We start from the raw sequence: 12539 nt of genomic DNA, 5'->3' as shown, positions 1-12539 counted from the left end.
AAAGAGAAGTGGGGGCACACATTATTTCAGCTAGAAGCAAGCCATAATTGTGTGTCTGGGCATATTTTTTAAATGCTCCATCTAAACACTTACCCTCAATGAGAAAAGCACATTTTCAGAAATGGGAAGTTGAGCAAAAGGTAATCTTACTTTTGGGGTTTTCACAGAGGTTAACTAAAAATATTACTGATTTGTCTTGGATTTTATCCTTTAACTACTTATATAAAAAATAAGAATGTGGAGTGTTATACTTTTACACGTTTCTTTCCCAAAATGCTTAGAAAACATGATGCTTAATTAAAAACAACAACAACAACAACATGTATTTAGTGCCAACTTTTAAGGTATTACTGAAGAGACATAGTTCTAGGTGATTTTAAAATACAAATGATAAAACACAGCCCTTGGCCATAAGGCACTTACTATTTTGCCGGGAAGAAAACGTCCATGTGTGCCAAGAGTCAAATAACATAAAGTACAGAAGGGAATGGGTGGGCAGCATGGGTCCTTAGAAAAGGGGGGAATCTGCCAGGGGTCCCATGGGCTAGGAACATCTCAAGTGTGGAATCTTAACCTGGCTTTATATTGTGGAAGTGAGTCTGGTGGAAGTCATGAGGTAAGTCATTCCAGGCAGAGGAAATAGTCAGAGCCAACACTCAGGAGTGTTGAAGTTCAAGGCCAATTCAGTGAGTCAGCAGGGGCTTTACTGGGGGAGCTTGAGGCAAAGTCATGCTAGGGGTGAGCTTAAATTCTGGGGGGCTTTGAATTCTGGACTACAGATTTTTTTTCTTCATGTTAGATTTTACAGGATTTTCAACAAAGGAGTAGCATATCTAAAAGTAACATTTTAGAAGACTGAATTAGGTGGACATGTGTAGATTAAATAAAAGAAGGAAGAAAAAAAGAGGCAAGAGATCTGTTAGGAATTTAGTATTTCTTTAAGCACCTGAGGATGACAGCTTTCCTATTGGCAGTGGTTATGGTAAAGTGTGATGGCGGCATGGACATTACAAAGAAAGAGGGGGTAAGGCTTGATGTCCATGGAATCAAAATCTCTGAATTTTCATGCATCAGAATTAGGAGGGAAGAAAAACTGTGATAGAGCTGGATTCCTGCTGGAAGAGCTACCCTACCCCAGGAGCAATGGTCAAGGGCTCACTGGACTTTGAAGGGGAAGAGAGGGATGACCTGCTAGGTACAGCCCTGCCTCCAAGAGAATCAAGTTCCTCCTTTTGGCTTTCACTCAAATTTATCAGTTTTAAGAATTACTATCTAATGGAAGAGAAGGTATTACATGAAACTTTATGTACTGCAATCCTTTATCACCATCATTTCCACCATGCTCAATTCCATCCATTAAAGACTGAGTTTCATGTAATACATTTTTCTAATGACAACATCAATATCTGGTCATTACAAGAAAACACTTTAAAAGGATAACAAAGAAAATAAAAATCAGCTGGAATCTTAACTACTCAAAGACAACCAAAGTACTTACATTTTGTCTTGTATCTTTTGAGACATTTACACAAATATGTATAGAAGAAAAACCGGATTTTTATTATTTTTTCTGCATGCACTCTACCCTCTGCTTTTTTTCACTTCATAATATATTGAAGACATATATACATGTTATAAAACAAAGGTAAACTTCTTTCTTTTAAAACAGTTATATAATTCACAATTCTACAGATGTACAGAAAAAAATATTTTTAAGTAAGATAGGTATCAAATTTCTAACTTATGTTTTACTTTGAGAAATAGAATGATGAAATTCAATTGAATAATTATAGCAAGCAATCTTTGAATATCTATTTTCAGTGGCAAGTTGAAATAAGGATAGACAGAGTGGGGCAGAGGGGGACGTTATTCTGATTTTGCCAAAGCCCTGGGAAGCTGATGACTCAATAATCACTCAATAATGTTGACTTTTGCAGAAATACATTTTAAAAGTGATTAACATTTCTAGGGTTAAGTTAGCATAGCCAGAATTAGAATATTTTAAATTTTACATTCTACCTGGTTTCAAAGCATTGAAATTTATTTAAAACGTCTCTTCACATTCAATGGAGAAATAGAAAAAAACACCTTGAGAAACTGAGAGTGTTGCAGTTGATTTTAGAGCTTAAAAAAAAAAAAGACAGTATGGAGCAAAATGACACACCTTGATCCTTTTGTAGACTGCTACAAATATATCCTTAACCACATTGTGTTTTTACAACTACAGATTCACATGGAGATACTGTGCTGCTACACTGGGAGAAAACAACAGGCTAGGTTAAAGCCAACCAAGGACTGAGTCCAACCTCAGTCACTAATCCCCCTCTTCTTTTTTCCCCAATAATTTGTCTTTAATAGAGTTCTGAGTCCAAGAGTAAGAGCAAGTGAGAAAGGGAAAGAGAGAGAGAGAGACCACGTTGGTTTTCTTTTTTCTTTTCTTCTTCTTCTTTTTTTTTTTTTTTTTTTTTTGTGATGATGTAGCTCAGTACAACCTCAATTAAGTAATGTTATCAGGAAATAGGAAATTGTGATTAATAGCATTTCCGGGGTAATTGAGAGATAAACCAAATTATTTTCTTAGAAGAGGAAGGACTGTAATGGAGAGGGGAAATGGTAGGGTACAAAAATAGTCCTCCTTGCTGAACATCTTTTTAAAATGTATGGCTTCACATTTCTGGCTCAATGAAAACCTTGTAATGAACAATATTTCATTTTATTTGGTGATTGAAGATCTTACAGAGACAACGAACACTGTTGTGAATCTCAGATCCCAAAGTGGAACATAAAAATATAGAGGATAGTTGTGAATAAAAACACACTCCCCTCTTCCAGAAAAGAAGTCTAACTTTCTAAAGATTTGCTTCTTTTGTGAAAGAGTCAAAAACAGGCGTAAGCTGCTTGAACACAACGATTGTGTAATTTCTACCAAGATTTATAGAACGTTGGAGCGAGAAGTAACTGTACCATCATCTGACAGAAAACAGAACCCTTCATCTTACAGATGAAAAAACTGAGGACCAAGAGGTAAAACCGTCTTGCCTCAGGTCAAAGATTTTCTTATAAAGAATCCTGTACTGTTTGTTATACTGAGTCTTATTTCAACACTATTAAACTGTTCAGCTTAACGTATTCAACAGCTGAAACCAACCATTCTTCAAATTAAAATGCAAATTGCCTTCAACATCTTGACAAGGAGGCAAGAATCTAGAAAACACAGGTTTTATTTTTCCCCCAAGACATTTTTCTCTACTAACCTGCACCTGTACATCACAGGAAACAATAGTGATATATACATGTATACATGTAGTCACACACACACACACACACACACACACACACACACACACACACACACACATATAAACACATACATATATATTATACTTGTTAGAAAAGCTTCTGTTTCTATATTTTGCTTACTTGTTTTTCAAGTTAATTTTCCGGAGGAATTCTGACTACTTCTCTGGGTGAAACCAGGCATGCTTTTTTTAAATGGAAGTTATTGAATTAACCTCACCCTGGTGTTACATAACTCAGCATCAGTTTTATCCTATTTTCATTGTTCTTTAGCCATTTGTTCTGTATTTTTCCCTCAGGTTTTGCTCAGGGAAGACACTATGGGTCTCCTATTTACATCTCCAAGCAATTCTCCCTTTTCAGCCTTCCCTCTGTCCCCATACACACAACTGGTGCAGGCGGGGGCACCTGACTGGGAAGGCACAGGCTGGGAGAACGGGATGACCACGCAAACAAGTTATCGTGGAAGACACCGGGAGTGGAGAGTGCTCTGAAGCAAGACGAAGAGCCTCAAAGCTTTTTTTCCCCCCTAAACGAGATCATGTTCAAGAATGTTAGGAAAGCTTTTCCCCCTCCTAAAGCAGAATCATGCCTCATTGCTTCTAAGAAAGGTAGAATCTACTTGGAATTTGGAGCATTTGTGTCAATTTCACACTCTAACCACAGTAATAGAATCAAAAAACCTCAAAAGAATCACCCCCTTATATGATAAATGAGGACTCTGGTGCCCAGGGGAGGGGAATGATGAACTGGAAGTCACAGAGAATTGAGCTCAAGGGTTTGGCTTTACCTAGGGCTACGTTTTTCCCACAGAAACAAAGATTAAAAATATCATGAGTGTTGCTATGTATGTGGCCACGAGTAAAGGACAACAAAACCGAGTTGAAATGTGGGTGCCGGCTTGTCGACCAGACTCACTTCCTAGCAAAGCAAATTACCCCCACACACCAGCCTCACAGCACATGCAACTCAAATGTGTGCCTTTGTGACACAACTGCTCAGAGACCCCGAGAGGGACCCGTGAGAGGTGCAAACCTCAAATGTCAGTTCTGTAAATGTCCAAGCTCCTTTGTTCCTACATCTCTAGGACATATGCATGCTCAAGAGGAAGTCAGCACCTCACCGCAGCTCCCCCCACCCCAACCCCGCACTCCCTCCCTCACCACAGTCCTGCCCCCTCTTTCCTTTCTGTCCCTCTCCGTGTTCACTAAACCCCAGGGTGTCTGCATTTACCATTTTCTCTGTTAGGAATGCTCTTCCACAGGCTTGTTACATGACTGGATTTTTTTCATTCTGGGGTTGTTCAGATGTCCTTTCCTCCAGGAGGCCTTCTCCAACCCCATGGTTGTGCCCTCCTCCCTCACCATGGGTCTCTGTCACATCAGCTGCTGTATTTCCTTTGTCATGTTTATCACTGTAAGTTAAATTTCTTATTTTCTTGTTGGTATGTTGTCACTTTCCATTAGAATGTAAGCTTTCTGAGGACAGGGGCTTTATGTATCAGTCTCCTCTATGCCTTGTCAAACATCTTCTCAACTCGCCTTTGCCCTCCAGCTGCTGTGGATTCAACCTGAAAGCTCCTCTCCCCAGCTGCCCTGAGTACCCCTTACTTCCTGACGTGGGCATCTCCAGGGCGGAGACACAGCGGCTCATTCACTCAGGCACATACACAACTTGGGAAGTACCAGGGGTCAGTGCCCCATGGAGGGACACTTGACCAATGAGAAGCAGAAGCTGCTGCATAAGCCCTCCTGTCCTGACGTTTAGATGGTCGATTCTCAGATTCTCAAGTGCTCCTCAGAGGGCACCTATAGGGACACAGATTGTCTACGGAGTGAGCTGCTTAGTAATGCACCCCTGGGCTGGCTTTCCCTCCTTCCTTCCTTTATTCTTTTCAGTTTCCTGTTCCAGAGAATAACACCCCCAAGTAACTGGAAGAAGGCCCTTATCTCAGCTGTGCTCTTGGGAGGAAGGCACACAAAGGCTGTCTCCTTTCTCTCTGCTCTATCTCCAGCCCCCCTTCTCTGATAAAACTCTCTTGACTAAGAAACACCTTTTCCCATCAATAGGAGCAATATTGCATACTCACCTCACAACATGCACAAAATCGAAATAAGTTGGTCAAACTGTCCTAAACATAAGATACATCCTTCTCTCTGATGAGCTTCTCAACAAATATTGGGCTCCAACTCCGTCAGGCACTAGAGTTGACCTACAGAGCAAAGACGAAGAACTTTTCCTCTCCCCTGCCGTCCTTTCAGTGTTATCGAGGGGTTGGGGGACCACTGTAAGGATGGCCAGCCCAAGGACTCCCACGGAATCTACCACCAGTTAGATGGACTTTTAGGTCCTCTGTGATGTGTATAAGGTAAAAGAAATTAGCAGCTTGTAAAAGAGCAGAAAACACCTTGACAAAGTGAATATAAATTTTAAGACATTTCATGGCTGACTTGATGAATGCTCAAACCACTGTAGAAAATACAGAAATCCTTGTCACATGAGCATGGAATTCAATAGCAGTACTTAAGATGAAATACGGGTGACAAACCAATGACAAGATTCTTTGATAGCCAGAGTTAAACGGTATAATGCTCTAACTATGGGGAAATGAACATGGCAAAGTCTAGCTCTCTTACATATAGGCGTTATCATATTTTTAAAGTATCAGAAAAGTCACGATGCAACTTCTGCTGTCACTCGTGGCTTAGCGTTCACTGAAGTAATTGCTCCCTGGGAGCTGTGTTACTCCAGAGCTGCTAAGCAGAAAACAGAAGGTGCACTCAAAGGTGACAACTGAGTAGATATTAACACAGAGTTTATTTATAAATGTGTGGTGGGTATAAGGGAAACAACAAGCGATGGCATAGTTCTCAGAACCAGCAACACTGAGGGGACATGTGAGAGGATCACCAGAGAGGGTGACTGTTGAGAGAGGACCTCCTGATGGGAAATGTGTGTCCATTAGTGTGGCCAAGCCATGTCAACCCCTCAGGTGGGGACATGAGGATTTAAACATCTCGACCTCATTTTTTTCCCTACCTCTATCTTTTCAAGTAATTTTAACAAACATGTAATTTCTATTTTGTCAAACAGAAGAAGGAGAATGGCGTCGAGATGTTTATGTGCACCTTGGGCTGAACCAGAGGTTAAGGGAGCTCATTTACATAGTCCACACAGCGTCGCCTCCCAGGACGGTGAGCAGGATGGACCCAGAGGGACAGACAGGTAATACCCAGCACCCCAGCTGTATGGCCCTCAGTTACTGTAGCAGCAGAGGGCTGGAGGCTTTCTTTGCTGGTCCACCTGAACCAGGACAGGGCTCGTGCTGAGTGACCAGCCTACTGGTGAGGAGGCACCTCAGAAACCCCCAGTGAGAGAATGTTCAGCAGGGTGACGGATGAGAACCAGCTGAGCATCATTTTCTTCCTTTAGTCTTGTGCAATGAGGTGTTATGTCCTGTCATGGGAAAGAGCTCCCCCTACTGGCAATAGAGGGGAGGATCCCAGATTTCATGGAAGAAAACCGTTGAAATCAGGAGACTGTGTGTCCTTATGTTCCATACAGAGTGACTAAGACATTCTTTTGAGACTCTCACCATGGTAGAGTAGCATTTAGTTCTTGCCTTTAAAGAGGCAAAGGAACAGCACCTTTCAGCTCCATCAGTTTGTCACTTCCTTGTATGTCAAAAGCATTCCTGTGGAGACCAAGTATAATCATTTTAAAGACTTCTTTTTTTCATTAGGTCTCAGCAGCCTAGGTAGGACCACATTCCCCTGACAGGTAAAGAGGGGACAGAGCACAGGCATCAACTTGAAATCCTTATTTGGGGAAACCCTTGGATTTTTCCAACAAATTCTTTACCTTTATAATGTAGGAAAGAAGCCTAACATGGAGCATGAAATATCATAGGCCAGGAAAATACTCCCGTGACCTATTAGGAGTGGAGATAGATACTTGAGAATTAGCAAACCAGAAACCGATTGGTTTTAAAGCGGGTAGCAGGACCCACTTAGCCACAAACCATGAGCTAAGACTCCTCTTTCACGAGTCTCTATCAAGACATTCTATACCACCATCTGAGGGGGAACGGTGAGGGTCCAGGCAGTCCTGGATCCTCACACGTTGTCATGGTTTACACTAAATCCACTGGATAGAGATATTGGAGATACAATTTCTTATGTAGAGATTGAATGGTACAACATGTTGCATTAGTTTTCTAGGGCTACTGTAACAAATTACCAGAAACTTGGTGGCTTAAAAGAACAGAGCTTTATTCTATAACAATTCTGGAGACAAGAAGTTCAAAATCAAGGTGTCAGCTGGGCTGCCCTCCCTCCAAAGGCTCTAGGAAACAATCTGTTCATTGGCTCCTGAGCTTCTGGGGTCTGTCAGCATCACTCCAATGTCATGCTTCAGCCTTCATCTGGCCTCCTCTTCGTCTCACTGTCATCTTCTCTTTTATTTCTAATAAGAAATTAGTCACTGAATTTAGGCCCACCCGGTTAATCCAGGATGATCGCATCTCGAGATCTTTAACTTAATTACATCTGCAAAGACTCTTTTTCAAATTAGGTCACATTTACAGGTACTGAGGATTAAGCCATGGCATGATTTGCTGGGAGGGGCACCATTCCAACCACTAAAGACATCATGAAGCAAAATCATCTCCATATTCTCTAGTCTTTTAAAATAATTTCTCTTACTCATACTCAATACCTGCTAATTGTTCATTTAGCCTTCTAATTTTTGAAAAATATTACTTCTACTTAGAAATTTTTTCATTCTTTTCATCTTTGTTTAACGTCTTACCACCTCATGTTTCTAACTACAGGGATTATCACACCTACACCTGTACACAGAAAGAGAAATATCTTTATCAATTTGGAGCAACTGAGGGTAGAATGTGGGCACTTGAGTTAGATCTGCTGCAGTTCTTTGCTCTGCCATTTCCCAACTGTGGCCTTAAACGAGATGCTTAACCTCTCTGTGCTGCTGTGTCTGTAAAATAGGGTGGGTGCAAAGAGGCATGAGATGTAAAGTGCCTGGTACCCAAGTAAGCCCGCAGCAAAATTAGCTATTATTAATACAAAATGCGCAGCACTTTCTAAACTGTTTTTCTAATGATAACAATAACTTTTGGCCAAAATGTTAGTTTGCACTTACTGCCTAACTCTTTCCTTGATGAAAACAATCTGAATTTATTTTTCTCTACCTGTATCAACTGAAGATTCAAAAGATCTGACGAAAAGTGACTGGTGTTCTGGTTAGTGCCATCCATCATTAACTAAAGTTCCCAGCTATGTTTCGAATCTCTAGCAGACAATGATGTATGAACCAAAAGCTGGTCAAAGAATGATTTTCAGACAAGGGTTGGAGCTCAGAGCATGAGCAATTTAGAAAATCACAAGGGAGGCCCTGGGGACATGAGGAAAGCACCAGACAGGGCTGCAATGTCATCTTTCCAAGTAGCGTTATGTCCAGGGCATGGTTAGGAACTGAGGGTTTAGAATGAAACAAACTTTTGTTTAACTTCTGGGATTCACTAGCTGTTAGTTAAATGACCTTGGTCAAGTAGGTTAAGTTCTTGGAGCTTCAGTTTTCTGACCACAAAGATGAAGACTATGACAATACCCATCCTCCAAGGTGGCTGTGAGAGTTCAGTGAGGTCGCATACGTGAAAGCGCTCGGTACAGAGTCTGGCCCATCGTGTAGCGATGCAGTAATATTAAACAAATAACACACAAGGGAGGGGAGTTAAGAGAAGGAAGACTGGTTTCTAGACAGAGCTCTTCTCCAACTCAGTGAGGCTGGACAGTAAGGTCATTTAACTTTACTGGGCTGGGGTTTCCCCATTAGTAAAATAGTAAATTGTTAATTATTACAGAAATGAAACTGGCCTTCTAGTTCATTGATTCAGGATGAATTTAATGATCAACACTAAATAAACTTCTAGAGACCCAACATTTAGTAGTTCACTTGGCCTGCCATTAAGTTATAAGAGATTTCCATGAAATATACATAAGATGACAGACCATATAAAACATGAACAATGACAACAAATTATTTGGATGACTCTTTGCTCTGGCGGATGCAGCTTGTAATCCCTTAATGTGCCTCCTCCCCGCTCCCTGCCCTGGCTAAGGAGGCTTTTTCTCTGATCCTTAAAAAATCAATGCTACAGTAAATTAATCATGGCCTGTTGTAGTGATTGGATTAATGGGAAGATCTTGCTAGGGCTTACATCAAAGCCTAAAGTAAACAGCCACCCAATATACAGATGTTCTGGTTAAGGCATAGAGCCACCATAAAAGACACAAAATTGAATTAATAAATCTACCTACTCAAAAAAAAAAAAAACTACTAAATTGGAAGAGTCTGAGGTCTCAGTTTCTCTATTCTTTTGCCTCCTTGGCAATTTTGCTCAAATCAAATGTACATTTTATTAAAACTACAGTTTTAATAGATAGTAGATTCCACAGAAAACATAGGCAAGTTAGTCAATGTACCTGCCCCAGTTGCTTCCTGGAGTGGTGTCGGTTCAATACAACTTAATCTAGACCAGATGAATGTCTTCATTTCTTTTAAATTCATTGGTGAATTTAAATTAGTCCCAGATCATCCAACAATTGAGTCTTTTAAGCTAAGTGTGAGGAACTCTTTTAAGCTTCCTTAGCAAAAGAAGGTTGAAACACCGTGACAGAAAGGAGGGGACAGCTAGGAAGCCCCGTCTCTGTGAATTCACATGGCGCGAAATGTTTGGCACAAAGCTTAGGGAACAGTGAGGCCACATGTACTCAGAGATGACCATAACGTTCTGATCTATCACATTTCACTCTCCCCACAAAGCAGGTGACAAAACAGGAACAAAGCAAAATGAATCTATTCTTATTAGATTGGGGCCGCAATCTCATATTGGGTTTAGATATTGGATTTCCTGACAGCTTCCTATGTTGTCCACTTATTGCTTTCAAGGGAGCCAGCAATGGCTTGGGATAACAGTGTGTCTGGAATGTGAGCCATCTGAAATGGACGGCACAATTTCCCTGGGCTCTGCTGCCAGTGGCGTTCCCTGAGCAAGTTAGTGCTCATGTGTCCATGATGTTCAGGGGCTCAGTGGACACCAGACAGGAAAATTCCTTGCCTAGAATAATGACACCATAAAAGAAAGTGGGAACACTAGGATGAATATTCTTACTGATGACATTTATTCAGGTTCAGTATAGCCTGTCTCAACGAGGAGGCTTTTTTTTTTTTTTTTTTTTCTCTTTTGGCTGAGAAAGACTCCAGGGTTCTTTCTGCACTGGTTTTCTCACTCATTTCCTTTTAGGTTATTATTAAGGACTCCTGCTTCCGACATTTCCCTTATATCCAATCATGGGACATTCCTCTCTTTCCCACATCAAATGTGGCACATGCCCCTAAATCCACATGTTGCAGAGTTGGTCCTTTAATATTTTCTGACATAAACTGGATCTGTTCGGCTCAAGGCCTCAGTGACAAAACAATAAAGCACTCTCTTTGAATTAGACTCAAACCATGGTCTGGCTTTTCTTCTTACAAATAGAAGTTCGATGAGAGATCCTGAAGTTTGCCGATTAGGTTAAAGACCAAGAACAATTTTCATTAATTTAAATAAAAAAGACAGCATCTGACATAGGCCCTGAGAGAAGAGTCAACAAACTTAAATCGGAACACAGCCTGGAGATTAGTAAGCGCTTTGTTAACACTGAAGTACTTGGGGCTAGAGATGTGGGTGGGTTAGTGGGTGGGGGCTAAGGGGCACAAACCACCGAAGCAGAAGATGCCTTCATCCTCTGGTAGCTCCATCCAAGGCTGAGCGGCAGCAGGTGACTGATCCATCTGCCCAGCAGGCTTTGTCTGGAGGCCAAGTTCAGCCCTGGACCTGCGGCACAGGGACACCACTCCCCTGTCCCAGCAACTCGCCCAGGAACTGACTGGGTTAAGGGTTCACCTGGCTGCAATGGAACATTGGCTCTTTCCTGTCCTGACTCCCCTTGCTCAGAGGGTGGGGTCCCTGTGAAGTGTGCTCTGGCTTCGGGGGCAAGTCCAGGGCAGTGCTCTTCTGCTCCCGACTCCACCCCCACACACTGCCAGGGCCCACCCTGCCCCATCTTCTCTGAGGGCCACTCCGTAATACTAGTCTTCCTGAAGTTCTGTTTTCTTCCTTCTTCCCTTCTCTGTCTATCCTCCCTCCTGCTCTGTTTCTCACCAATAAGTTCAAATAGGCGGTAGCAGAAGTACCATGTGCACAGAGATGGAACTTCAGAGAATGGACGATTCTTTTGAGGAAAAAAAAGCTTGGTAGCAGAAGTGGGAAGCAGTTAAGTATGTTTAGGACAGGATTTTCGGTGATACAGCATTTGTTTTAGGCTAAGGGGAAGCAGATGAAACAGAAGAGACTAATAATTCAAGAAAGAGTGAAAAATTTACAGGAAAGTGTCCAGGAGAAGATTAAGAGGGCCGAGATGCAGAGCACAGATGGAGTGATCAGACTGCAAAAATAAAAAAGGTGGAGGGAACATTTCTGTTTTGACAGGGAAGATAAGAAATATCATGGTAAAACTGGGATGTGGAGAGTAAGAAAGTTAGAGAAATTCAGCTCTCAGCCCGCAACTTTGTATATAAATGGAAGAGAAGTTGGGTTATTTGCTGAAAATCAGTGAGAGAGGAGCCCTGAGGAAAGGGGAGCAGGGAGTCTGGGGCTGTCAGCTGGGAGGATGGTGATGGGAGGGCAAGGAAATGAGGAAAAGGACTCCTGAGCAGAGGCGAGGATGTGGTAGATGATGACAGGGTGACTCTGGGCTGGAATCAACAGTACTTGGCGTCGGGGAGCAGGATCGGAGAGCCCTGTGTCAGTGCGACAGGAGGTTGCATTTGGCAAGGTGGTGATGTCAGGAGGTTGAGCGGTCGAGGTACTAAGGGAGGAGAGAGGACAATTACATGTGCTGACTACGGGGTAGACAGGGAGAAACAGAAACTCAGTAGGTGTCTTTTTTAAAGTTAGTTTAAAATTTTTTGTTTAATTTTTAAAAATATTTCTGCATAATGAAAAGTAAAAGTCCTTGTTCAACCATCCTTGTGGGGCATCTGCTGTGTCTCTCACACAGATCAGGCAAGGTAATGGGGAAGGAAGAACGGAGGGCCCAAGTCTGAGGTTATAAATAATAGAGAATAGAAGGTCTTCCTTCCCCAGCGGGGGAACAGCTGAGAGGATGGGAGGG

Source organism: Camelus bactrianus, chromosome 1 (genome assembly GCF_048773025.1).
Source record: "Camelus bactrianus isolate YW-2024 breed Bactrian camel chromosome 1, ASM4877302v1, whole genome shotgun sequence".
Taxonomy (NCBI): Eukaryota; Metazoa; Chordata; class Mammalia; order Artiodactyla; family Camelidae; genus Camelus; species Camelus bactrianus.
Note: the sequence above shows the minus strand (reverse complement) of the source record.